This window comes from Podarcis gaigeae (genome assembly GCF_964106915.1).
Source record: "Podarcis gaigeae genome assembly, chromosome: 4".
In the NCBI taxonomy this organism is placed as follows: domain Eukaryota; kingdom Metazoa; phylum Chordata; class Lepidosauria; order Squamata; family Lacertidae; genus Podarcis; species Podarcis gaigeae.
The window spans coordinates 74192665-74220227 of NC_139677.1; the positions used below are offsets into that span (position 1 = coordinate 74192665).

The window sequence follows — 27563 nt, forward strand, 5'->3', positions numbered from 1 at the left end:
ATGGAAAGATGTGACAGATTTTTAAATTCATGAGAAACTCCCCCCCCCCCATATATATGACTCATGAGTCATGAAATAAAATTTTCTGTTTTTATTCTGAAATTATCTTTTCTGCATTTCTGAAATTACACCATTAATGTAAAACCTATATATAAACAGGAATGTCTCCTGACAGTTAATATCAATTTGGTATTGCATGTATATGTAACCAAGTATTACAAGTTTTAATTCATTGATGTATTTTGTATTTGTTTTATAAATGCAATTTTACTGTTGATCTTATGCTTTTCACTATCAGGATACCGTAATTTTTCTTAATATTGGCGGTATTGTTATTGTTTTTATTGTTATTGGTGGTGTGTATGTGTGTGTGCTTTGCAAATTAGTAATAGAAATGCCTTCTCTGGATAACTTTTTATATATCATAATTGACTTAAAATGCTCCATGAATAAATTGTATTATATGTATTTTTTTCTAAGCTGTTCACCAAGAGAAGATAGGAGCTACAGTATTAATATACAGTTGTTATATCTGTAGATCTTAAGACAAGGATGAACCTTCAGATGTTGCTGGACTCCAACTCCAGCCCCAACCAACATGGTCAAGCATTAATTGTCAAGGGTAGTAGGAGCTGGAGTCAAAAGCATCTGGAAGACCACAGGTTCCTCATCCCTGTCTGAAGGATTGTTTAAAAACACTTTTAAGATTGATGTTCAAAATCTTCTTGTTTACAACATATTCGGTCATTTCTCTTGAGAGCTAGCGGTAGCAGGTCTTTTTTAGAATGATCTGTCAAGCCCCACTGCTAACTCTTTATTGCCTGAATGCCTTCCAAACCTGACCATTCGTCGTGATCCCATCCCATGCAAACATACTTTCTGTCTGTGCAAGTTCAAGTGAGACAAAGAACGTATTGTCCTCTGCGGTGTAAGAGCTGAGACTCTCTGGATAAATATTTGGGAAATCCTTCAATGCTTCACTTGTAGACGTTTGCTAACATCCTCTGCTTTGCCAGACCATTTTATTAATTGTTTATTTGACCAATGGAATCTGTATTGTTTGTTACTAAGCTACAATGAATATCACTGTCTGCAATACATGTAATTGCAAAAAGACCTTTGTTGTCCCCCACTGTATTAAATGGGTCTTAGTCCTTAACTTGATCCCACTGAAATTATAGAAGGAAAACTGGTTAGGTCATATGTCCACAGAACAAATGCATTTTTGAAAGAATCGGGAATTTAGTGCAATGATATTGTTAATCATCTTCATCATTGTATTTTACAACTGCAGTCATAACTAATGGGCAAAGTAATAAAAAAAACATTTTGCAGGTTAAGTTTTGCTGGCAAAGCCAATGGGCAGACTGGCAAAAATTGCCACCAGTGGGATCCCCACTGGGAGCACCAGCAGAAGATCCAAGAAAGGGGTATTTCAGGGCAATGCTATTTTTCTAGAAAAAGAGAAGCCAGAAATCCGCTCCACTTAAATGTGGGGAGGAGTTGCGGTGGACCACGTGGCTGCCCACTCCCCTCTGGGGGCAGGGGGCGGAGTCCCACGTTGCCCGGAGGGTCCTGGCTACATCATCGACCAGCCAGCCAATCTGCTGGCTGGGGAGGCGTGGCCGGGACCCATTTAAATGGAAGCGCAAGCCACCATGATCGCCTCCCTTGTTCTCTTATAATGGCAATGGCACCTACCTGAGAGGTGCTAGAACTGAGTTCCGGCGAGTTCCGGCTGGAAAAGACCCATTCTGGGGGCATGGAATAGAAGGGCTAAGGCAGCCTGAGGGCTGTGTCATCACAAGCCAGTTTCAGTGCCACTATGCAGCAAAATTGCCCCTGAACTGGCCCCAGTCACTGAACCAGCTCCAGACTAAAGCAACCTTCCTGTCCCCTGCCACACTTGGTCCTGGCCATGTGCTGCAGCATTGTTGATGTGGCAGTGGCCTCACCTCTCCGTGCAGCCCTGCTGATCAGCATCTGGGATTTAGAGTGCACTCTCTGTATGGAACCAGCTCAGTATGTCTTCTGACACTGCACTGCACATATCCCTGTTCTTCTTTAAAATCCCAAAACCATAGTAACTGAATGTTGACAGCGGCTGGGAATTAACTGGAGCATATATTCTATTATATGACGCATTATATGACACAGGTGACGCTATGGGTTAAACCACAGAGCCTAGGACTTGCCGATCAGAAGGTTGGTGGTTCGAATCCCCGCGACGGGGTAAGCTCCCGTTGCCCGGTCCCTGCTCCTGCCAACCTAGCAGTTCGAAAAAACATCAAAAGTGCAAGTAGATAAATAGGTACCGCTCTGGCGAGAATGCAAACGGCATTTCCGTGCGTTGCTCTGGTTCGCTAGAAGCAACTTAGTCATGCTGGCCACATGACCCAGAAGCTGTACGCTGGCTCCATCGGCCTATAAAGTGAGATGAGCGCCGCAACCCCAGAGTCGGTCATGACTGGACCTAATGGTCAGGGGTCCCTTTATACTCTATTAACTGCATTACTTAGGCTCTTATAAATACTTTTGTGTTACACACACACACACACTAAAGGTGATTATTTTTCTTTTAAAATAGCAATAAAAACAGAGGGTTAAAAAAACAAAGAATGTCTTCAGATGCTGCTGTGGTACATGCTTACTATTAACTGACATATTTCTTCAGTCAAGTATTTGGGAAGGCAGCCAGAGGCCATTGTTATGAAAGAATAGCTTGTGATACCTCTGCCTGTCTCACAAACTTTGTGAAATCTCTTAAAATCAGTCTAGGTGACTTGCTAGCCTTAGGACCAGTATGTACTTATGACTTATTTACTCACCATACATGTGCATGTGACTAGCCTACAGTGCTGGGTTCAGTCCAGACTGAGTTAGGACAATCAGCTATAATAGTATAACCTAAACTGCTTTGATGTTTTCTACAATCAGTCAGTATATACATTTTATGAAATAAAATAATAAATAAGCCTGTGGTTGAAGCCCACGCAAAAATAGTGACAGTCTGGGAGTGCTCCTGGCAGAGTGGACAATAGCAACAGATTGTATTATTAGAAGTTGTCAGAGACTAACAGCACCAAGAAGATATTGCATCCATGCCTATGTACCAGCCAGTCAAAATGGTGACACTCCGCCAAGACTGTCATTGCTATTTTGTCCAGCTGTTTTTGTCATCATGAAGAATTAATGCCTTGGGAATGAAAGGAATGAAATACAGTTCTTATAATTTCAAAATGGGTCTGAATTACTGCCTCAAGTTATCTGAGAAAATCAGAAAAATATAATTTTATCTGAGTAAACGAGAAAATTGTATGAAGTAAAGTTTGCACACTTTCCACCAATCTTCTCCTCCTCTAATGGAAGCATGAGGAGTCAGAATTTTTTGGGATAACTCCAGTTTACTGTTACAGCTGAACTCTGAACTGGGATTAATCTGAACTATGGTTGAGTTAAGATCAAGTAATAATAATAATAATTTATTATTTATACCCCACCCATCTGGCTGGGTTTCCCCAGCCACTCTAGACTGCTTCCAACTGAATATTAAAAACAATACCGCATCAGACATTAAAAACTTCCCTAAACAGGGCCGCCTTCAGTTGTCTTTTAAAAGTAAAATAGTTGTTTATTGCCTTGACATCTGCTGGGAGGGCGTTCCACTGGGCAGGCGCCACTACCGAGAAGGGGCTCTGCCTGGTTCCCTGTAACCTCACTTCTCGTAGTGAGGGAACGGCGAGAAGGCCCTCGGTGCTGGACCAGTGTCTGGGCTGGATGATGGGGGTGGAGACGCTCCTTCAGGTATGCAGGACATGGAATGAGATAAGCCTCACTCTCTGGGATACCTTGTCCATGGTGGTCCAGCAGACAACATGTCCCTTTCCCCCATTCTACTGCTATTGGAGCATCAACAGTAGTGCAGTAGGGAAGGGACAGCCACAGAGTTGCATAAAGGTGGCCTCCATGCGTAGACCTGCGTGCTGCAGAGAGGGAGACCTACCCAATCCTGTGGCTCCTGGGATGCCTTCCCATTGACCATAGAATTGCACCCTTAGTCTTTGAGGATCATTCTGTAGTCATTGGTTTACATTTACTGGTTTTCTTTATTGTACTTTCATGCTGTTTGCATTTGGTACATTACCTTGAATGTTGTTGTTTCTTCAGCAATGTAATTACAGTGGTACCCCTGGTGAAGAACTTAATTCGTTCCGGAGGTCCATTCTTAACCTGAAACTGTTCTTAACCTGAGGTACCACTTTAGCTAATAGGGCCTCCCACTGCTGCTGTGCCGCCGCTGTGTGATTTCTGTTCTCATCCTGAGGTAAAGTTCTTAACCCGAGGTACAACTTCCGGGTTAGTGGAGTCTGTAAACTGAAGCGTTTGTAACCCGAAGCATTTGTAACCTGAGGGACCACTGTAAAACATTTATATATAATAAACAGTACTATTTTGCCAGAACTCACCACAAATGCCTTCCTTGTTCTCTTATAATGGCAATAGCGCCCACCTGAGAGGTGCCAGAATTGAGCTCTGGTCAGTTCCTGCTGGAAATAAAGCCCTGATAATAAGCAATGCTGATAATATTGAATACTAGTATTCTGAAACCTGATCTGGGACCTAGTTTCAGTCTGAAATGCTGGGACATTGCCAGGATTTTAGTGGATGCTTAACACAATATTTACTGATGTAGCACACTGTCAGAGCTGTCCTGGGGTTTTTGCTGTTTACTTTGTCCTGGACAAATTGAAATGTTACTATCCCCACACCAACCCTGTGCCTTAGCAAGCACCAAGCTGCAAAACAATAAGCGCATTAAACGATCAGGAGTTGACCATAATACTATTTCCCCTTCCTATCATTTTTCTTTACTTTTTTTTACTTTCTTCCCATTACAACCACATTTGCAGCTGGTGGAGATCAGGAGACTCTCATCACATCCTATGAAATGCATCCAAAATATCATACCAAGCCCATGAGCTTCGAAGCTGTCTCTGTGTATCACCTCCAAAGAGCTCTCCCTTTCCAAGACATTTGCATAGATGAGTTTTTGAAACCCAAACAGTTTTACCTAGTTTGCCTCTATAGTGGAGTGTTGCCTTTCTGACATGATTAACCGAGTGGGAAATTCAAGACCCATAGTCTTCATAAATGATGATGATGATGATGATGATGATGATGATTATACACTATGATAAATAATGCCCTGGTAACTCAGGCTGCATACGCATCATACATGAAAGTATGTGGCTTCCCCCAGAGAATCCTGGGAACTGTAGTTTCCCCTTCACAGAGCTACAATTTCCATCACCCTTAACAAAGGACAGTGCCCAGGATTCTTGGGGGAAAGCCATGTGCTTTAAATGTGTAGTGCAAATGCATCCTCAGTTTCCACAAAAGAAGTCTCTCAGTGAGCTAACTTCAGACTCATGGATAACTACTACTTCAAGCATATAAGGTCACATGTGCAGTCTAGTATTTTGCTGGACCAATGTGTTGACTTGTGAATATAGTGATGTCGTAATGTCTCATAAATCTGTCTGTGTGGATCTTCCTCCTCCTAAGACTGGAGAGACAAGAGTGTGTGGGAAAGCTGAGATTGAAAGGAAAAAGCTGGATTTGAGGAACTGACAACACCTCATCTAGAAGATAGCTCCCCGAATAAGGCTGTAAACACATTACCATCTTAAAACACAGCAAAGTGAGGTTATTTTTCACTGTGCTTCAATTCAAATGTGCATGGTATTTTCCACATTACTATGCTTGGGATGCGGTGGCGCTGTGGTCTAAACCACAGAGCCTAGGGCTTACCGATCAGAAGGTCAGTGGTTCGAATCCCCGCGACGGGGTGAGCGTCCGTTGCTCGGTCCCTGCTCCTGCCAACCTAGCACGTCAAAGTGCAGGTAGATAAATAGGTACTGCTCCGGTGGGACAGTAAACGGTGTTTCCATGCGCTGCTCTGGTTCGCCAGAAGCAGCTTAGTCATAATAATAATAATAATAATAATAATAATAATAATAATAATAATTTATTATTTGTACCCCGCCCATCTGGCTGGGTTTCCCCAGCCACTCTGGGCGGCTTCCAACAGAGATGAAAAATACACTAAAATGTCACATATTAAAAACTTCCCTGAACAGGGCTGCCTTCAGATGTCTTCTGAATGTCAGGTAGTTGTTTATCGCTTTGACATCTGATGGGAGGGCATTCCACAGGGCGGGCGCCACTACCGAGAAGGCCCTCTGCCTGGTTCCCTGTAACTTGGCCTCTCGCAGTGAGGGAACCGCCAGAAGGCCCTCGGAGCTGGACCTCAGTGTCCGGGCAGAACGATGGGGGAGGAGACGCTCCTTCAGATATACTGGACCGAGGCCATTTAGGGCTTTAAAGGTCAGCACCAACACTTTGAATTGTGCTCAGAAACGTACTGGGAGCCAATGTAGGTCTTTCAAGACCGGTGTTATATGGTCTCGGCGGCCGCTCCCAGTCACCAGTCTAGCTGCCGCATTCTGGATTAGTTGTAGTTTCCGGGTCACCTTCAAAGGTAGCCCCACGTAGAGCGCATTGCAGTAGTCCAATGACCTGGAAGCTGTACACCGGCTCCCTCGGCCTATAGAGCGAGATGAACGCACAACCCCAGAGTCGTCTGTGACTGGACCTAACGGTAGGGGTCCCTTTACCTTTATGCTTGGATGTGTCACCATGCTGCCTGCTGTCTGTCCACAGGGTGGAGACAGAGTTGGGATGTCTTTGCCTGATGTGAATTGCCAAGTTGGTTTCCCTGCCCCTCCACCCACCCCCAGTTCCATCCCTCCAATTGAGCACCCCCAGAAATTGCCTTCGTGCAGCTGTCAGCTTCAGCCATGATCCCATTCATCTCCCAGATATGATGGGGTTTATTCACAAGTAAGAGAAGAAATGTCTAGGGAGTACATCGAATTTTAAACCCATTCTTAGAATTTCTAGTCCCTCCTTGGCACCTACAAACAGCTGAGAGAGAGAAAGTGGGTGGTGAAAGGAAGAATTTTTAAAATCCACAGAAATGCATTAAATGTGGTGCTTGTTTACATGTCACATTTACAGTAGGCTCCTGTTAATGATCAAATAAATAAAAACACACAATTCCTTGGAAAGGACCATCTTGTCATTAGCAATAGTGGCAGAGGTATAAAGCACTTATCCCTGATCATCTGTCTTCACCAATTACCCGTGACATTTTTACTGCAATGTGATTTATAAAGATGCTAATGCAGTTTTAACTTCTGAGGATCTTGAATGGTTACTAGTGTAGGCTGCCTATTCCTGAATATGAACCATATTGTACTGAATGAAAAACCACTGTGCTTTGAATAGTACACTCACATCCAGTGGGTGCTGGAGGAGACTCATCAGCAACAGCTGTGGTGCAAGAACATCCTGGGATCCTAGAGATGGATGGAGAACCTGCTTATAGCTGTGTATCTTCTGGGAGCTGTGATCACCTGCAGAAGACCAGCCCTCCACTGTACTAGGGGTGGCGGCGGCGGGGGAACATTACTGAATCCCTTAATGCCAGCATTTGATCTGAGGAAGAAATATCCCCAGGCTAAGAGAGCTTAGGCCATGTGCCTGGTAGAAGTCTAATCGCTTGATGACATAACATGACTCAGTGAATGCTTTCACTCAGCTCAGTGGTGTGGTATAAATACAATAAACAAATAATAAACGAGACTTACTCTCAGTAAGAGAGTATAGGATTACAGCCAAACTGGACAATCCTACACATGTTGATTCAGAAATGGTCTTGTTCAATTCAGTGGGATTTACTCATAGGATTGCAGCCTTAGTAACCGAATTATTGGTAATCATTGCTTTGGTATGTTCTGCCAGGGTTTTCAAATTGCATATCTTTTGTGTGTGCTTTGATAATGTTTTATATGTAATTAAGTTATATTTTGGGATTCTGCCTTGCTAAAGGTCTTGCTCTACCCTGATTTTCTGTCCTGCTTCCTGATTTTTCTGATGGCTCAATATATAAGAAAATGCAATGTGACTCATCTGTCAAAAGCTGTTGTAGGCTTTTTCATAGAATCTGCTTAATGACAACAGGGAAACATTGTCATTATATAAGAAAGACAGCATTTATGCCCAATAGGCTACAGACCTTCAAATTTCAGAAACAAATATTTGAATCTACAAGATGGGAAGAAAGATAAATAAACATATTGAAAAGCCCTCTTGTTGCTAAAACTGAAACAATCATTATAGTGATCTTGGTTAATTGCAAAGTTGTTACCTCTCTTTTTCAGCATTTGTCAGAATGACAAAGATACAGTACATCACTTGGTATAGTTTTCATCTTCAACACTGCATCAGAAGGAAACACTCAATCTAGTACATGTCATTAATAAATCACAGTTATCGTACCCCACTGTGGACATCACCTTATTTCATCATGGCTCTGGACTTGTTTGATTTACCTTTCCCCCTAGTTGAAGTTACACATAGTTTTTAAGTGTGGATGGAGATTGCAGTTTCCTGTTCTGCCAATCAGATGCATTTATAATGCCAACTGGACCATTGGCCCTCTATGTGTAGCCAGCGGTATAATGAATAAACTTTTCATAGATGTTTAAGGTCTAATGCATGGTTGATGGCCAGATCATGCTTGCCATATATAAGTTGGACGTTAACCATGCAGTGGATTTTATGCATCCAAATCAAATATGGAACACTGTATGGAACTGATTATTTAGTAGAATTCAGTGGATTTTATGCATGTCAACACTAAAGAAATGTTAAATCCATGCATAGATGCCTGGTTGAAGCAGACACACGTGGTGAGCATGATAAAAAGATACAGTCCTCTTCTGTTTGAGAGAGTGTGTAAACTAGTCCAGTGTCTTTGGTGGAACGGCAAATTATGCAACTAGGTCTTAAATCAGGATAATTTAACAACCTGCCTGTATCATACTGAGGTCATCTTTGGAAGATGGGCTTCAACCATCTAGAGTTAGGAAGGTGACAACCAGAGAGAGGGCCTTCTGAGTTGTGTGCACCAAATTTATAGGACTCATTCCACAGAGAACTTCTTTGCAATGCCATGTAAAGACATTTTGATGTTCTTAAGCCTTTTGATACTTTGTTTATTCTAATATGCTATTATTTCTTTATTTACACACACCTTCTACACTGACTGCTGCAGACCAGTAGGGCTTCAGAAATGGCAGTTTTTCCACCACAAAATCCACCACCACTTCAGTATTACTTTGGCAAATGTCAAATTTCACTGTAAAATCTTAAATTGAAATTGAACTATTTATGGTTGAAAATTCTAATCTAATATTTGTATGATTTTTTAAAAAATCTACAGGATTTTTGTTTGTTTGTTTGTTTGTTTACAAAGAGGTGATTTATAGTTCAAAATGTAATCTTTCAACTTATTTTTTTCTAGGTGCTGGCGATAAAAATATTTCTTTTCTTTCCAAAGTCTGATGAAAAACCAAGGCTTCTGAACACCCTCTTGCACTAACTCACAGCTCCATCCTTTCCCCCAAAATCTTAATGTAAGTACCACCATCTTAATGCTGCCAATGTTTTCAAATGTACACAATTTTCACCCATATATTCATTAAATATTTTCCAATCTTCTTTAAACATATATTCTTCTTGTTCTCTTATTCTGTAAGTTAAGTCTGCAAACTGAGCTTATTCCATCAGTTTAAGTTGCCAGTCGTCTTTAGTTGAGACCTCACTCATTTTCCATTTTGGGGCTAACAAAAAAGGCTATTTATGTATGCCACTACTGTGGCCCATGTTTTGTTAGGGGCACAAAATTTCAACACCTGGTGCTGCCTCAATACAACTGCGTGCTCCTGTCACTGGGTTCTGTTGAAAGCAGCTTCTCCATGTGAACCAGGAAGTGACCTCTCCAGAGAACAGAATGACTCTTATTTTCTTATCTCTGAGGCTGTAATCTCCTGGATGACACAGATGCCGTTAAGCCATTGAATGTGCATGCCTACTCCATCTATTTCACTCCCTCCCACCCCTCCATGCAGCCCAGAAGCTGGCAACCCACATTATGCCACTGATCTCCCCCATGTCTCATATTCTTCCCCCTGCCCCCTCTCTTACTTAAAAAAATATATGAATCATAGCATTAAAGAGTTGGAAGGGGCCCTGTAATGCAGGAACCACAGCGAATCACCTGCTTTTCTGCTGCTGTAGTGATAGCAGCTATGGTGATCTCTCTGCCACTGCTGGGTTCTGGAAAGGAGCCAAAGTAGGAATCCTTCAGAACCAGGCATTCTGGGTGAGGTGGCCAGGAGAATGCTTGCGCTGTCACACAGTTCACTGCTTAGTAGTGTAGGGATTTTCCAGGCCCCCTTGCCCAGAATGGCTGGATCTAGGAAGGACACCCTTCACCCTTTCTCGGAGCCCAGGTGGCAGCTGGTGGCAGATGGCCCACGTGCCATTGTGGATGGGGTCAGATGGGACCAGCCTGCACTCTACCATCTGGGCCTGGCACACATGGTCAGCAGGTTGGACTGGTTCAGAACCCTGGGCCTTCTGGTTGACTGCTGGCTCTAGGCAGAAGGACAAGTGAGTGGGCAACAGAGCCATGGAGAGGAGGAGTGGTGTCATGAAGACACCTTGCCCAAAGTCCCCACAATACCTAGAGCCGGCACTGCTGGGAATGGTGCAGGATATAGTGTAGGGGACTGCAAGTAGAAAGAGGAGTTGATGGACATACTTTGCATGAACAGAAGAGCAACTCAGGACTCAAGCCAACGTACTCCTTCTTTTGGACATAGGGACTAATACTTGGAGAAGTTATACAAGTCCGCAAGCTAATCAAAGAAACAGAACCTTGAATACTGACTCCAGCGCTGTCCCTTTTAGCAAACTGGTGCCTTCTCCTTCCTGAGTCGGCTGCAGCCGCTGAAAAGAATCGGAATGTAATGAAGGTTTAGACAAACCTTGGCACAAATATTCCACCACAATGAGTGTTTATCTACCGAGATCAGCCAGCTTTATGAAATTGAAAACACACTGTTGATGCGAACTTACCCCCAACGCAAAGCTGCTAACGCTATATGCAAACTTCAGTGGCAGGTCCCATCTCCCAAATTTACAGAGATCTGTAAGCTTTTAGGCTTCATGTCTGTTGCCAAGGACATTTGTATCCAATAGAGATTCTGGGCTCCAACCAAAAGCAACACTATAATTGTCTCCACCAAAAACAGGAGGTCCTCTCTGGGATTTCCTGTCTCTAAATCCCACCCACTCCCCACTTCCCTCACAAATGGCCTTCCAATGTTGCGTTTTCTGAAACCCCAAAGGAAAATATGTTCAATTTATGCAGGTGAAAAGAAGATGCTCAGCTTTCATCAGGGTTCTCTCTGAAAGCATTAGGCAAAGCAGAAATATACCCGTTGGCGGTTTTAAAAACTTTTTATAGAAAAACACACACACAATCATGTGAAAATAATAGTCAGACTTAAGGATTTAGATTAAAGTAACAAAATATTTTAAGAATGTGCTTGCCTGAGTCTCTTCAGTCTGTCTGGGATTCCTTTGCTGTAATCCAATGTAGGATTGGCCCAACTTAATCATCGCCAAGTGGATATATATAAAGGACTTAAGAAAAATAATGTATGCTTTTTTGAACATACAAATGAGAGATATATTCCAGGGGGAATATATCAAGGCAACCTCAAAGGGACTCACGAGCTTAGTATCAGTTACGCAATGGTCAAACTGGAATTTTTGATTTTAATTTAAAGGCACAAGCTAGCACAGATTTGTCACGATTTATGCATTTTGGTCTGCATGCAGAAGGTCACAGGGACTGTCTTACACCAAGTCGGACCACAGGCCCATTTAGCTCAGTGTTATCCAAACTATCTGACAGACACTGTCAAACTTGAAGACATCCCAAGCCAATAATAGTCAAAGCACAGGCAATATTGGGTAGTGGTTGGAGTGTTGGATTAGGACCTGGGAGACCTGATTCAAATTCCAACTCAGCCATGAAGCCCCCAGGGTGATGACCTGTGCTTGGTCCAGTCTCTGTCTCTTAACCTAGCCCACCTCATGGGTTTGTTTCAAGAATTAAATTGGGAGGGGGGAGAACTATGTACACCATCTTGACCTCCTTGGAATATAAAAGGTGGAATATAAATGTAATAATGAAATAAATAATAAAATATGTAGAAGAAAATGAGGAACTGGAGGTGGGCACCTCATAATAAGCTTTGGGTCAACACAAATAGTTCGTCCACACCTCCAGGGAAGTGTCTTTTGTGTGATGGTGTTAAAGCTTATCTGCTTTAATGCTTTATTTGAGCACAAAATAAGCCAGAACTTACCGGAATTCAGTTCTGGCACCTCTCAGGTGGGCCCCAATGGAGAACAAAGGAGGTGTTCATGGTGAGTCTTTTTCTAGAACCTCTTTTTCTAGAAAAATAAAACCGTGCAAGACATTGTTAAGCTCAGAAACCCCATGCCAATAATAGCCAAAATCCAAACATAAGGATTTCTGTTACCAATGAAACATTGAAATGGATTTGTTTTTAAATGTTCAATAGCTTTAAATAATTACAGTGGTACCTCGGTTCTCGAATGTAATCCATTCCGGAAGACCGTTTGAGTTCCAAAATGTTCGAAAACTGAGGCACAAAGGGGCTGTCTGCAAATTCAGTTGAGAAAATTGAAAAACACTTCCGGGGCGCGTTCGAAAATGGAAGCATTTACTTCTGGGTTTTCTGTGTTTGGGTTCCGAAATGTTCGTCAATGGAGAAGTTCAAGAACCGAGGTACCACTGTATATAAAAATGACATTGCACAATCTGACCAAATATAGCACAGCCAAATATGCCCCCCTTGATTTCCATGGGAAATATGTAAGAGCACTTTCACTTGATAATTTCTCCTATTTTAAATTGGTAGGGCGTCAGTGCTTAACTTTGGCCGGATCACACCCCCTATGAGTTGGAAAATGTTAAGATTAATTGGACTACATCTTGTGTGCACAGTTATCTAAAGCGTAGCATATACTTCATATTATTCCAGGAATTACCAAACTTGTTCCGTATGTTTGCAATAAATGGCAAGCTTACAATACTTTATTTTATAGCAATTATTAAATATTTGTGTAAATTTGTACTTTGATATACATTGTGTCCAACAGTCATTCCAATTAGATCCATGACATATTTACCTAAACCAAAAGGGATGCACAACATTCACGTGCAATATCATTTATTATGAATTCATATAACCATCCAACGGGTTTGGGGGGGGGGGTGTGAAAGTGTGTGAGTGAATGAATTCTTCCTTCATTTTTTCTGGGACAAATCATACAGTACCTAGAATCATGTTCCTAAAAGCAAGCTCTACATGTTAGTATACCTAAAATCATTCTGTAATAAAATATAAGTGCTCAAATTTTCTTTTTTAAATTCAACTTATTTTGGGCACAGTACATTCTGAATTGCAGATTCAAAGCATTATATATAAATTTAATTTTAAGCTTGAGGTGTGCCCTTTCAGATGGTAGGAGACGCCAAAAAAAGGGGCATGCGGACTTTTCCCAGCGCGTCGGAGTCTGGGAGACTTTTTGTATGCAATAAAAGCTCATCTTTCAGAGCATACTGGTGTATGATTGCTTCTGTTGCAATAAATTTGAGGTTCAACCATAGACTGACTGGACTAATCTGGAGAAATTATCAGTGCACCATGTTCACTGGGTGATATTGCCAGGGTCTTTGTGCTAGTGACTGCCGCTGCATTCAGTTATGAAGGAAGCTGGATTGGGATTTCTTTTCTGGGGGGGGGGGGTTCATGTAAAGGCACTGAATCTGGCAAGTTTGTAGTGAAGTTTGAGCCTGAAAAAAAATTAAGGTTCAGGTAACGAGGGATGTCATGTGAAACTTAACTGTTAAGCTGCTACTCCAGCTGTAGGGGGCACTGTGTCTGAACGGGGGCGGTTAGCTATGCTGCTGTTCTAGGCTGTCCTTAGCAATAAAATTGTTCTGTTGGGCATCTGTTTGCGTCCAGGGGCACCAGATAGGTGGGCCGAGGGGCCTTGGCCCCTCATATTTTTTTTTCAAGCAACGGGCCACGCTCCCTCAATATCCCATGGCAACGTATGGATGTGGTGGGTGCATGCTGCTTGATGTGCTCACATTACTCATGCACGTTGTGTGGTGTGCTTGCATCATGTGTGCAAGCCATGTGGCATGTGCACAACATATCAGGGTGGTGTGCTCATGCGGCAGGAACACGGCATGTGGCGCTAGTCAGCGCGCCTGTTTGGGCCTGTTCTCTTCTCTGGAATAATCTGACATTGAAATTATAAATTGTCATATACATCACTTCCTGTGAGTGGAATTTCCACCCCGACTGAATAAAGGCACCATGGATTGAGAATGCACACATGCACATCCACAAGTCAAAATGGGAAGGCAATCACAGTTCCTCAAAAATTCATACTCACAAAGAAAATTTGGAACCTTCTGAAATACAGGTATTTGGATTCAAATTGTTGGTGAACTGAAATTTGTCTCACAGGTCATTTCAGGTTTAGTTCCTATTTCATAAGCCTAGGGGTTTTGTGGGGGTGAGACAGGTCACGAGGAAAGCAGCATTTGGACCAAGCCTTGTAGTCTGTTGCAATGTGAAGTGAGTAGCCTTTGGCTGAAAAGAAGCTGTAAACATGCAGTGGCTGTCTAGACGGGTGACGGTAGCAAGTTCTGCTACCGCTCTTCCATGTGAATAGCATCCCTCTTCTTGGGCCTTCCATATTTTGGGAAGGAGCCACAGATTGAGAAGCGATGGTTTCGAGAACAGGGTTCAGCATTTACTTAGACAAATGCTCCCATTCCTCACTTTGTTTGGCAAACTGTCACTACGTAAGTAATGGCAGAGGAAAGGAAAGGGTCTGGCTTAGGGCCTGAGTAATGATGCCTAAGTATGCATTACGCTTAGTGAACAAAGTTCACAGTTTGCAGCTAAAGGTCACCAGGAATTCATGCATTCTTGGCACTCTCACTCAGTCCAAAGGAATGTATCAGACTTTGGTGCTTGGTATTTCAAGGTCGTTCCTTTTCCAAAGTTATATGAAAGCACAATCCGGGGGGGGGGGTGAGAAAAGGTGGATGTGTCAGGGATTCTTTTTTCACCATGGTCTTCATTATTGCTATCTGTCAAACAGATGAAGTGTTAACAAGAGAGAGAGGTGTCAAAATATCTATTGTGATTTTTCATTTATACGTCACCGAGGGAGCCGGCGTACAGCTTCCGGGTCATGTGGCCAGCATGACTAAGCCGCTTCTGGCGAACCAGAGCAGCGCACGGAAACGCCGTTTACCTTTCCGCCGTTTACCTTTCCGCCGTTTACCTATTTATCTACTTACACTTTGATGTGCTTTCGAACTGCTAGGTTGGCAGGAACAAGGACCGAGCAACGGGAGCTCACCCCGTTGGGGGGATTCGAACCGCCAACATTCTGATCGGCAAGTCCTAGGCTCTGTGGTTTAACCCACAGCGCCACCCATGTCTTCTTACTAACCCTAAAAAAAGCATCTCTTAAGAGATCTCATCTTCAAAAAGTGTTGCTGACATCACAGGATTTATGGTTGATCTATGTAGGGAGTGCTGGATATTGCAAAAGACTCCATGCAAACCCAGTAACCTTGTGTGTGCCCTGGATTATGTTCCCACAAAGGCCACTTTGAACTGTCTCTGTGTGGGACGGCTGCTCAACCGAAATTCTTGTAAGAAGCACGTGTTTTACAGATATTCAGATCATAAAAATGTCTCAGATATTTCTAGCACGCTGTATTGTGGTACGATGAGCTATAAGCTTGAAGTGTGCTTGGAGCAATGAAGCATTATCCAATCTGATGGTTGTGCCAAAAAGATGAGTTCATGTGGCTTAAATGAATAGCCCTCAATTTTTTTATTTAAAAAATGGTTCTGCAAATAGGCCATTTGGGGTGTTTCCCACCTTGTAAAATGCCTTTAAAAATGGAATTACATTAAGAACATAAAACACTCCTGCTGAATCAGAGCAAAGGTTCATATAGTCCAGCATTTTGCTCTCACAGTGACCAAGCAGAAGCCTATGGGAAGCCTGCAAGCCGGACATGAGTATAGAAACACTCGCTCCACTATTGATTCCCAGCCGCTGGTAGGAAATAATGCTTATTTTGTGTATGTTGGTCCCATGTGATGATTGCGCACCTGGAGTTTATGGCTCTGTGTATAATTTATGAGAAGCTGTACTTGATCACAGCTTCTCAGCAGGTTTGGCTGCATGTGCACAGAATGGGTGAGAAAACCCAGGAAGTATTCTTACAGAAATTAAATGCAGCTGTGCTGAACCACAAGGGAAAATAAAATGCAGGCTGATGAAAGTTTCTGGGACACTCAAAAGTTTGTGGACTATTTTGTAGCATTTTGGTTAGCCTAATACAGGTATTGCACTAGTGTGGATTCAGCAAATGTCTGTGATAATTATTCCACACAGTTCTCTATGTGCACAATTCAAGTTATGCCTTTGGTGTAGGGATTTTGTGATGTGTAAGGTAGCCTAAATAGTTCTTTTATTGGCTTGCTCTGCATAATGCACCTGTCCTAACACTGAGAAATTTATGAGTTTCCAGCTCATCTTCTTCAAAGCATGACTGTTGAAACTGAGTGGATCAGTGGTGCCACCTAGTGATCAGTATAAAATCAGAATTTTCTGTAGAAAAGCACAAACTTTCTCTCCCTCCCCACCCCTCCTGCACACTTGTATTTGCCAGTAGCATTCTATAATAGCAGCCAGGGTTTAAACAAATGCTCTTATTTCACCAGCTACATTCAGCGATTGCCATGTTTTTGGTTAAATTTATAGAATTTAGGATGTTTGTAATTGGGACGTCTGGTTCCCTCCCCCTCTCTGGCATACATTCTGAAATTGCATTCTTTTCATTATGCGTGCAAGTATCTGTATTTAGAAAGATTTCTGTTTCTCTTCTGGCACAGGAGAGATGGATGACTTGTAGACTACAAGATCATATTATGCATACCTGAGCACTGGTTTAAATCTTAACGTAACCAGCTTCTGCCAATGAGCAGCACTCAGCACCGTTTCTGGACAGTGTTGAGATATTATGGTGGAGTCATGGGAGCCCAAGGAACTCCCTTCGAACCAAGTCAGACCAGTGACACACCTAGCTCAGTATTGTCTACATTGACAGGCCTGGCAACTTTTGCATGCAAAGCAAGTGTTTTACCATTGAGCTACAGCTCCACACACCCCAGGCTCCCCTCAAGCCAGACTTTGACTTTTTATTTTCCCAACCTGGGTGGCTAGACTTTAAAACTTTTGGCCTCCTGGCCCAATAAACAGCCTGAAGCACAAAAGCTCTTCAGCTTTTGTATTGCTGAATAAAACTTATAAACTTGCAGACTGACTAGAGTTTCTCCCCATGCTTAGTTTGTGGTTTCGTTTGAACGTTCTGAGGTTTCTGTTGGTCTTATTTATCTGAAAGTTTCTTAACAACAGTAAAAACAAGATCAGAGAAAGGAAAGGAAAGATCATGGGCGGCGTGAGTTCACTCAAAGTTGGTTCAAGTCAGGCTAATCTACTGCCCTGCTTTTTTCAACCAAGGAAAACAACAGATCCATTCTATTTAGATTTTGAGAACAGAGGAGCAGCCCTGCTGGATCAGACCAAAGGCCCATCCTGTTCTCACAGTGTCCAACCAGGTGCAAAGGAAACCCCTCAAGACCTGAGCTCTCTCCTCACCACAACGCTCTTCCCCCTTGTGATTCCTAGCAAGATAAAAAAAAAGCCATTGATAGTCTAACCCTCTTTTAATAAGAGAAAACAAATAGAATGAAGTTTAGGTAAATATTTGATAACATGACTGCACAATAAATTATGATTCAAACTGGAAATTATGGCTTTCAGCAATATATAAGCCTGGGCCAGAGTGGTGTTATGTTGGGGCCACTGTGAGGAATGGCAGATAGATCCAACTGCTTAGAAAATCAAGCCACAAAAATGGGCCTTTCCAGGGTGTGGGTTGCAGATGTCCAAGGGTGAGATATTAACGTTGAGCCTATGGTGAGTAATATGAATAGTTCAGGATAGAGTTGGTCATTACCCCTTTACTGACTATATTAACCCACATAATCAGCATGGGGAATGGCTGTGTCACAGTAATAGAGCATAAGGTAAAGGTAAAGGACCCCTGGACAGTTAAGTCCTGTCAAAAGTGACTATGGGGTATGACACTCATCTCGCTTTCAGGCCGAGGGAGCTGGTGTTTGTCCACAGACAGCTTTCTGGGTCATGTGGTCAGTATGACTAAACCGCTTCTGGCTCAACAGAACACTGTGATGGAAACCAGAGCGCACGGAAACGCTGTTTACCTTCCCGCTACAGCAGTACCTATTTATCTACTTGCACTGGTGTGCTTTCGAACTGCTAGGTTGGCAGGAGCTGGGACAGAACAACGGGAGCTTACTCTGTCGTAGGCTGCAGGGTTCAATCCGTGGTGTTTCCAGGTAAGATTGGGGGAAACCCCTGCGTAAAAGTCTTGGCCGCTGCTGCCAGTCTGTGTCAACAATACTGAGCTGGAAGGGCCAATGGTCTGACTTAGCATTAACGTCCTATGTTCTTAGGATTCAGATGTGCATTTAGCTTTGTGCCCTAGAGACACTTGATGCAGGAATTCATCAGTTCTCTCTTACGCTACAAACTCTATGAATTAGCCTTTCGTGGTAACATTTCATGGTAAGTGGCAGCTGGACACCACCTTATCAGTCCTTGATCTCTAGAGTAACAGTTTTTCCACTACGGACAGTCAGGCCCCCAGAGTGCTTTCTGTCTGGAGCCAGAGACATCAAAGTAAATCCGTTATTTTTATTTGCCATTACTAAAACATTCACAGAACATGCTGGAAGAATTGTCTCCCTGTCTGTTCTTCAAAGAGCTTACTGTGCTAGGGAAACCTTAGAGACCCTGTGACAATGTAAACAGATGTGCTGACTCCTTGCTGAGATACACAAGGTTCAAAATGAACCAAGATGATCGGCTTGCTTAGGTATAAATCACTGTTTGTGTACATAGCCTTTTAAAGAGTAGCATGAGCAAAAAGGCTAGGCCCCTGACCCAAGATGCTTACAATCTAAATTAGATAGCGTTCAGTTGATGGGTTCTTGTACCGTAGAGTCTTCTTTGAATATCTGGGGAAAGGATGAAACTCAGTGGTACAGTAAATGCATAAATTCCCTCGTTCAATTCCCAGCATCTCCTGCAGTCAAGCAATTGTAAATTCTCAGCACACAGTTTTTAATGTGGTATGCTTTTGCAGTTTTCTAGTTTTGTGCAGATCTGAGGGTTCAAACAAAAAGAAAACATATATAATGCTACACTCTGTTCAGAGATCCAGTATGGTGTAGTGGTTGAGAGTGGTAGACTCATAATCTGGGGAACCGGGTTCTCGTCTCCGCTCCTCCGCATGCAGCTGCTGGGTGACCTTGGGCTAGTCACACTTCTCTGAAGTCTCTCAGCCCCACTCAGTGTTTGTTGTGGGGGAGGAAGGGAAAGGAGAATGTTAGCTGCTTTGAGACTCCTTCGGGTAGTGATAAAGCGGGATATCAAATCGAAACTCTTCTTCTTCTTCTTCTTCTTCTTCTTCTTCTTCTTCTTCTTCTTCTTCTTCTTCTGGAGCATACCGGAAATAGTTATGAGCATAACCAAAACGAAACCAGAGATTCAAGGAAGCTGTGGGCCTGGAAAGGAGAGTAGCTGAAAGTGATGACTGATCCACTCACGCCAAAACACCTGTGACCCTGAGTGGAGCTATATGGGGCCAGTTTTTCCTCAATATATTTGATTATTGGCTAGATATGAATTTACAGAGGAAAACCATTAAAATTGGTGTTGCTTACAGTTAGAATTATAAAATTGTAGAGTTGGAAGGGACTTTGAGGGTCATCTAGTGTAACCCCCTGCAATGCAGGAAACTTAGTTAAAGCATCCATGACAGATGGCCATCCAGCCTCTGCTTAAAAACCTCCAAAGAAGAAGAGTCCATCAACTCCTGAGGCAGACGATTCCACTGTTGAACGGCTCTTACTGTCAGAACGTTCTTCCTGATATTTAGTCAGAATCTCCTTTCTTGTAACCTGAAGCCATTGGCTTGGGTGCTACTCTCTGGAGCAGGAGAAAACCAGCTAACTCTATCTTCCATATAATAGCCCTTCAGACTGAAGATAACTATCATATCTCCCCCCAGTCTCCTCTCTTTCAGGCTAAACATTTGCAACTCCCTCAACCGTTCTTCATAAGGCTTGGTTTCCAAATCCTTAATAACCTTGGTCACCCTCCTCTGCACATGTTCCAGATTGTCAATATCCTTCTTAAATTGTGGTGTCCAGAACTAGACACCGTACTCCAGGTGTGGTCAGACCAAGGCAGAATAGAGTGGTACTATTACTTCCCTTAATCGGGACACTATACTTCTGTTGATGCAGCCTAGAATAGCATTAGCTTTTTTTGCTGCTGCATCACACCGTTGACTCATGTTAAGCTTGTGGTCCCCTAGATCAGTGTTTCCCAACCTTGTGCCTCCAGATGTTTTTGGCCTACAACTCCCATCATCCCTAGCTAGCAAGACCAGTGGTCAGGGATGATGGGAGTTGTAGGCCAAAAACATCTGGAGGCACAAGGTTGGGAAACACTGCCCTAGATCCTTTTCACATGTTGAAATATACTCAGAGTCGCAAAGTGATTTCATTCTCTTTATTCAGCTCATAGTGGTGAGGAGGAATGAATGAAAGTCCCCTCAAAGTATCTGCTTTATATACATTATTTACACAATGGGCTGCACATGATTGGCTAATTCTGGAATTATACTGTAAGCCAATCAGGTTGTGGATTCACTTCTATCTGGAGCATGATTGGGTGGTTCCTGCCAACCAATCATACTGCTGCATTGTTCTAAGACCAATCAGACTGCTGCATTCTGAATCCTATTGTTCTAGGACCAATCAGACTGCTGCAGTTTGGATCCTATTCAACTCAGTACATAACACATGTGCTATTGGCAAGCGAGGTATCCCCCATCTTATATTTGCACAGCTGGTTATTCTGCCTAAGTGCAGAACCTTACATTTGTCCCTGTTGAAACTCATTAGGTTAGTTTTGGCCCAGTTCTCCAATCTGTTAAGGAACGCAAATAGCGGCAAACACACAGTAAACTTGGGTGTGGCAAATCCAGACCAATGGTCTGACTCAGTATAAGGCAACTTCTTATGTTCTTCTTATCAGAAGCAAAATTGCCTTTGCATGGATTTATCATTTTAGTTAATGATTCAAACATGAGTTCATGGATAGGCAGCTTAGCTGAAGACATTTCATATTTTTAAGTCAAATATTCAATTTCCTCCTGGCACTGTATGCTGCCACCTCTAAAATACAAACTTACAGGCCTGCTTCATTTTCACTGATGTCAACTGCTTGGTTTCTGCAAGAAACAAGCGCCATGCTAACAGGCTTTTCAGGGAAACCCAACCCTTGGTTTTTTGGTCCATCTAGGTTATTAAAATATCAGTCTTCTTTTGAAAAATAATAATAATACAGAGGGCATTTGGGGCTGTTGTATTTTCTTCCATCCGGTCTCTGTACGTGGGTAAAAAAACCCAATCACAATGTTTCTTCGCGTACAGCCAGCGAAGCAACATGTTTGATCGTTTCTGTTAAAAGCAGAATATGGCTTAAGATCTGACTTATCCCAGTCGTGTTATTTGGCAAACTAATGACACAGTGATTAAACCACTCAGAAATATATATCAAAACCATCTGTGCCTGATTACATTTCAACTTTATTTTCAATTTAGCTTTGTATGTACCAGAGGAATTCGGCAGTTCCATTATTTCCTCATCAGGATAGCAGGAGAAGTTCCAAACAAAAGTAATCTCCAAGATTTATAGGCTTGACAGTAGTGTTGACACTTGGCAGGCAAAGCTTCTTACAGAGGAGGAGGAGGAGAAATGCTCACTTCTCCAGGTATGGGGCAGACTGGCTGCTGAGGCAGCTGTGCATCCCAGTGAGCGATGTGAACAGAATTTTGCCTTGACAATCCCACTTCCAGATGCATTCAGAGACCTGTGAACGGTGATCAGCTGCTTTTTAGAATGTATTAAAATTGTGCAGGAAACAATACATGTGTGCCTGCTTTCTCAGCTTTCTTTGGAAAGCAAGGATCAGCCATATATGTAACTTTCAGAGCTATTCCATTGCCTGCTTCTCTCCCCTCCCTCAATGGGATACAAGGGCTACTGTTACTGAAGTCGCTGTTGGAAAAATACCCTGGGGTGCCCCTGGACTCCAAGCGTCCTCCAGTAAAAGGCATTTCCCTTCTTCTCCAGTGCGCTTCAGCAACATATATCAAATGATATATGCACACTAATCTTCTAGCATAACACAGCAAGAAGCGTGAGACATCGTAGAGCTAATCTACGTATTTATTTACACACTGTGTACAGACAAACAGAATCATGGCGTCCTCTCTCTCCAGCTCCGAGAGAAGAAAAAAAGGACAAGTAAAAGCAAATGTACAGTACAATAGTACATACAGCGGAAGAGATAAGACTGCCTTCCGTTCCCACACTCTTTCCAGACAGGCATGTGATTTACACCAGTCTCATCTGCAACATCGGAGGCGTGAAATACTAACAGTTACTTCTTTTTGTTGATTTCAGCAGGAAAAAATAATTCATTCAAACTGTTGTAGATAAAGAACAAGTAAAAAGTATAGTGAGAGGGAGTTGGTGGGGTAGAGGTAAAAAGGTAAAGGTAAGGTGAAGGACCCCAGATGGGGTTGCAGCGCTCATCTTGCTTTCAGGCCGAGGGAGCCAGCGTTTGTCCACAGACAGCTTTCCGAGTCATGTGGCCAGCATGAATAAACCGCTTCTGGTACAACAGGACACCGTGACAGAAGCCAGAGCGCACGGAAATGCCTTTTACCTTCCCACCACAGCAGTACCTATTTATCTACTCGTGCTGGTATGCTTTCAAACTGCTAGGTTGGCAGGAGCTGGGACAGAGCAACGGGGGTTCACTCCGTCACGGGGATTCAAACTGCCGACTTTCTGATCGGCAAGCCCAAGAGGCTCAGTGGTTTAGACCACAGCGCCGCCCGCTCCCTATGGTAGGGCAGAAGGGTCCCTCTATCCAGCACTCCTAACTAAGCTGATCTCTTGCCACCTGTCAGGTGGGTGGGAGTTCCACTGGTGGCAACTAGTGGAAGGCCCCAAAATGCAGCATTCCAGAAGCAAGGAGACAATGAGTCTGCCTGGGATCCATTGGATCCCACATCCGTCTCATTGCCATTGTGCAGCAGCATCAGGCCCAATTGTGGCACCACCTGCAGGCAAAGCAATCTTGCCGCTCATACCTTTTGCCCTGACCACCACGTATAACAGGGCTGCAGTAGTCTCCCTGCTCCATGAGCAGCCTATGTAGTAGTTATAATAAATATACGTTCAGGAATGGGCCGATTAGGCCCACCAACTGCATGAAGCACCCTTGGGCAACTGCTGGGGACTCAGCTGCTGCCACCTGCCCTAAGGCCCCTATCCGAAAAGAAAAGAAATTCTGGCACTCCCATTAGAGTTGGGCAGCTGGGTTTAGAAGCTATCATTTAAATTGCCTACAGAGTCAAAGCAAGGCTACATCCAATCTATAGAACATTCTCCATATCAAACGACAGGAGTATCCTCTTCTAACAGCATTCAGCTGAAACATCTTTCAGACCTTTGCATTAAATTCAGAGAGGGGGTGAGGAAGAGAGGGTGCAGCCAGCATGCAGAGGATGTTAATGCAGAGGATGCTTATTTATTTTAAATTGTATATCCTGCTTTTTACTGTTGAGGTCTCAAAGCAGAGAGCAATTTTTGAAATATGCAAAAAATTACAGCCTAAATTAAACTTCCAAATTTTAAAACCTCTAGAATTTAAAATCTCAACCATTAAAAAAAAATATGTGAAGCATTCATGGTGCAAAGTCTTCTGAAATTTATTTTATTTTATTTATTTCATAAAATGTATACAGTGTTTGATTATAACACACACACACACACACACACACACGACACACACACACCCTCAACGTAGTTTACAAAAAGAGAAGACAATAAATAAATAAGACAATCTTGACCAAGAATCTGACATTTAGTAAGGACAATTTCTAACTTCTTGTGGGAGGGAGTTCTAGAGAGTGAGGTCCAAAACACTGAAGGCATGGCTTCTCATTGGGGTATACATGAAAATGTGCACATGCTTGTCTACCTGCACATGTTTATCCCTCCTGTGATCAAGGTGAACACCTGAAAAGGGCGACAACAGTAAAGCAAAAGAGATGGGAGGGGGAGAGACATATGTGGCCAGTGGTTTTCAGCTTTGTTTTCCTTTGGGGTGGATTGTAGCACTTCATTTTGCTTTTTTGGATAGACATACCTTCTCTTCCAGAATTGGAGGGAAGGTACGCACAAGACAAGATTTCTCTTTTGCAATTGGGTGGGGGAAATGCTGCCTTCCAATAAAAATGGTCTGAAGGGCCAGAGACCTTTTCAAGAAAAATATTGTATAGACATTTTTCATGGTTTGAATATCTCCCTTGGACTGGGATTTGGGGTTTCAAAGGAGCTATAAAATTAATACAAAGAAAAGAAAATAAGAGAGGTGGTTGTCTTTCCCTCCCCACCCCTTCTTGGACGGGATAATCAAAGTACAGTGGGCTGAATTACTGTACATGGCAGAGACTCAGGCCCAAGACACAAACTTCAATTTTGCTGTACTTTTCTGAAAGAGAGATAAGCCATAAAGCAGCATGGAGGCAAGAACTAAGAAAACACAGTGTGCACAGCATCAAAGTGAACAAATGAAAGGCCAATGCTGTGTTTTGCTAGTTTGTAGAAAGAAGTGGGTAAGAAAGTATTTTATGGCAAGCAATCAAGCCATAAAACCATGGGATTGCAACAGAGAATCACATTCAAGAATAATATTAAGCAAATTTAAGCTAGCATCATACTTAAGCATTTCAAGGCTGCTTCATATGCAGTAGTGGCTGATGGCCATTGGGATAGGTGGGGTGGAAGGAAGAGAGGGAGGGAGGCCAACAGTAGGGAGAGCCAGAGTCAATGACACAGGTAACCACAGACGGCAATGGGCAGAGCGAACTAATTCTTGTTCTACTAATTCTACTAATTCTTGTTTTGCCTCCACTTCATTTTGCCCCTGCTGAGTTATTCAAGGGCACCACTGAGACAAAGGAGGAAGAAGCTGGGGGGCAACTTGAGAGGGAGTTGTAAGGAAGAGAGTAGGCATGTGGGGACTAGCTGGGGGCAGACTGAGGCAGGTGGGGTAGGGCCCCATTTGCCCTGGTGAGCCAATCACCATTGTTCACATTATACTTTTTGGGAGCCAATAAGTTGTTGTTGTTGTTGTTTCTATAATTCCCTTCATCCATGGATCACAGGTTTACATTATAAAAATATGTATGTTCATACCGTACTAACAAACAAAAATAATACCACCACCTGCCACAGTTTAAAAGGCTATAAATTGTTTAATCAACCCAAAGCCTGGCTGAAGAGGAATGTTTTTGCCTGGAACTTAAAGCTATGTAATTGAGGCGCCAGGTGAGCCCCCTGAGGAAAGGATTCCACAAACTGGGAGCCACCATAGAAAAGGCCTATTCTCATGTTGCCACACTCCATTCCTCTCATGGAGGAGGCAAGCAAAGAAGGGCCTCAGATTATGAACACAGGCAGGGAGGGCTGTCATACATCTGTTTTCCCCCCGGACATGTCCAGGAATCGAACTGTCAAAATGGCGTCCGGGTGGATTTTTGCTGAATCTGCAAAATGTCCAGGAAAACCCGGATGTATGGCAACTAGGGCGATTTTTTAAGAAAAATGCTTTTAAATTAAAATAAAAGCCCAAAGACTTCTTTATTTCAAGGATATGTCCCCCCCACCACCACCAAAAACTCCCAAATCACAGGGTCTGGGTCAGTTCATGTGGGGAGTGTCAGTCCTTGAGGTATTGAGTCCTGAGCCGTTTAAGACTTTATAGGTCCAAACCAGCACTTTGACTTGAACCCAGAAACTATGGCAGCCAGTGCAGTCAGGCCGAGATCAGTGTGATATGCCAGTTGTCTTCTGCCAATAGCAGCTTCTAGTCATATGTCCTTGGTGGCAGTCGCTTCTCCAGGGTCTGTAGTCATACATCCAACAGATGAAATGTTTACAACAAGCTATAGCTGGACGAATTGAGATATTCTCTCTCAACCTCTCTCTGTGTGTATTTATATTTATTATATTTACTCTATCTGATGCTTTCATTGAGGTAATATTTTTAATTGCATTTTATAAATCTAGAACAACAATAAATGCATTTTCTTTTACAAACGCTACACACTCTATCATAGCAATGTTGTAGAGCCTGCTTGGGGGTCTTTTCCTATTTCGAGGTAGCCTGCTTTCACCTTTGCAGATCTGCTGTGCCGTTCCTCATGCTTCCTAAAAATGAATAAAAGAGCTTTGTTGCCAATGTCACTTCACTGCTTTCGAAAGCACAGCAAAAATGACAAAATCCCCTTAAGGAAATCAAAATAGCAAGAAGACATCCTGTGGGGACGATGGTTATAAGAGGTTCATGCAAAAGGGAAAATGAAGTGTAAGCTTTTAGGGCCATCTCACAAAAGCTAAACGTATTAGGGGCATACTTTGAAGCTGAAAACACTCCCATTTCAACAGTCAATTATCCTTTCAAATGTCAAGATATTTTAATGGGATTGTTTAGATACTTGAAACATTGGTGGAACCGTTAATTTGCATCCTCCTTTTGCAAGTTGGATTTGTCAGCCCTTTGCAATATATTAAACTGAACAGCCTTATTCAAACCAGATTAACAAGAACAAAAAAGGGGGCAAAAAAACCTTTTAAATGTAGAGCAGAATGGATAACTTTGCATATCTGCATTTAAATGAGTATATGAGCAACAATAATTCAGGTAATTGTACACAATCTTGTTCCCAGCTCTCTAGGCGATATGCTATTCAGTTTAAAAACTAGTGCTGCAGTGTATGGACTAGAACCTGCATTTACTAGCTTTAGGATTGCTGAGTCATCAAACAAGGGAAATGCAAAAGAGGTCTACATTGCCCCCCTGGGCTCCTCTGGGATGAAGGGTAGGGTATCAATTTAAATAAATAAAACTGGGCAAGAATTGTTCTCAGATAAGCCTTTTCGTTTGAAGTGCATCTTCTGTTTTAAAATGTTGAAAAGGTGTGCTTACTTTTGAAATCCTTTATTTAAAGATTTCATTGCTGTTTAGTGAAATGATCAAGGGAGTTTCAGGGTCCTTAAATTTGCTTTGACTTATTCAATCAAATGTAAATATAAAGCGATACTGAATCATGTAGAGTAGAATTGCTCCATACTTTAAGGTGTGTCCTTTTTAGGCCACAAAGAATCCATTCAACCCAAGTTTTTCATTATTCCTCCTCTGTTCT

At 42.6% G+C, this 27563-nt stretch overlaps 1 protein-coding gene across 5 annotated transcripts in view; it reads left to right on the forward strand.

The window, feature by feature from the left end:
* COL8A1 (collagen type VIII alpha 1 chain) overlaps window positions 1-27563 on the forward strand; it is a 96253-nt gene that overhangs the window by 59366 nt on the left and 9324 nt on the right. For all 5 annotated transcript variants that reach the window (XM_083736611.1, XM_083736610.1, XM_083736609.1 and 2 more), the window contains one exon: window positions 9431-9542. The gene's annotated coding sequence lies outside the window, so the exon portion shown is untranslated. The remainder of the gene's footprint in view (window positions 1-9430; window positions 9543-27563) is intronic.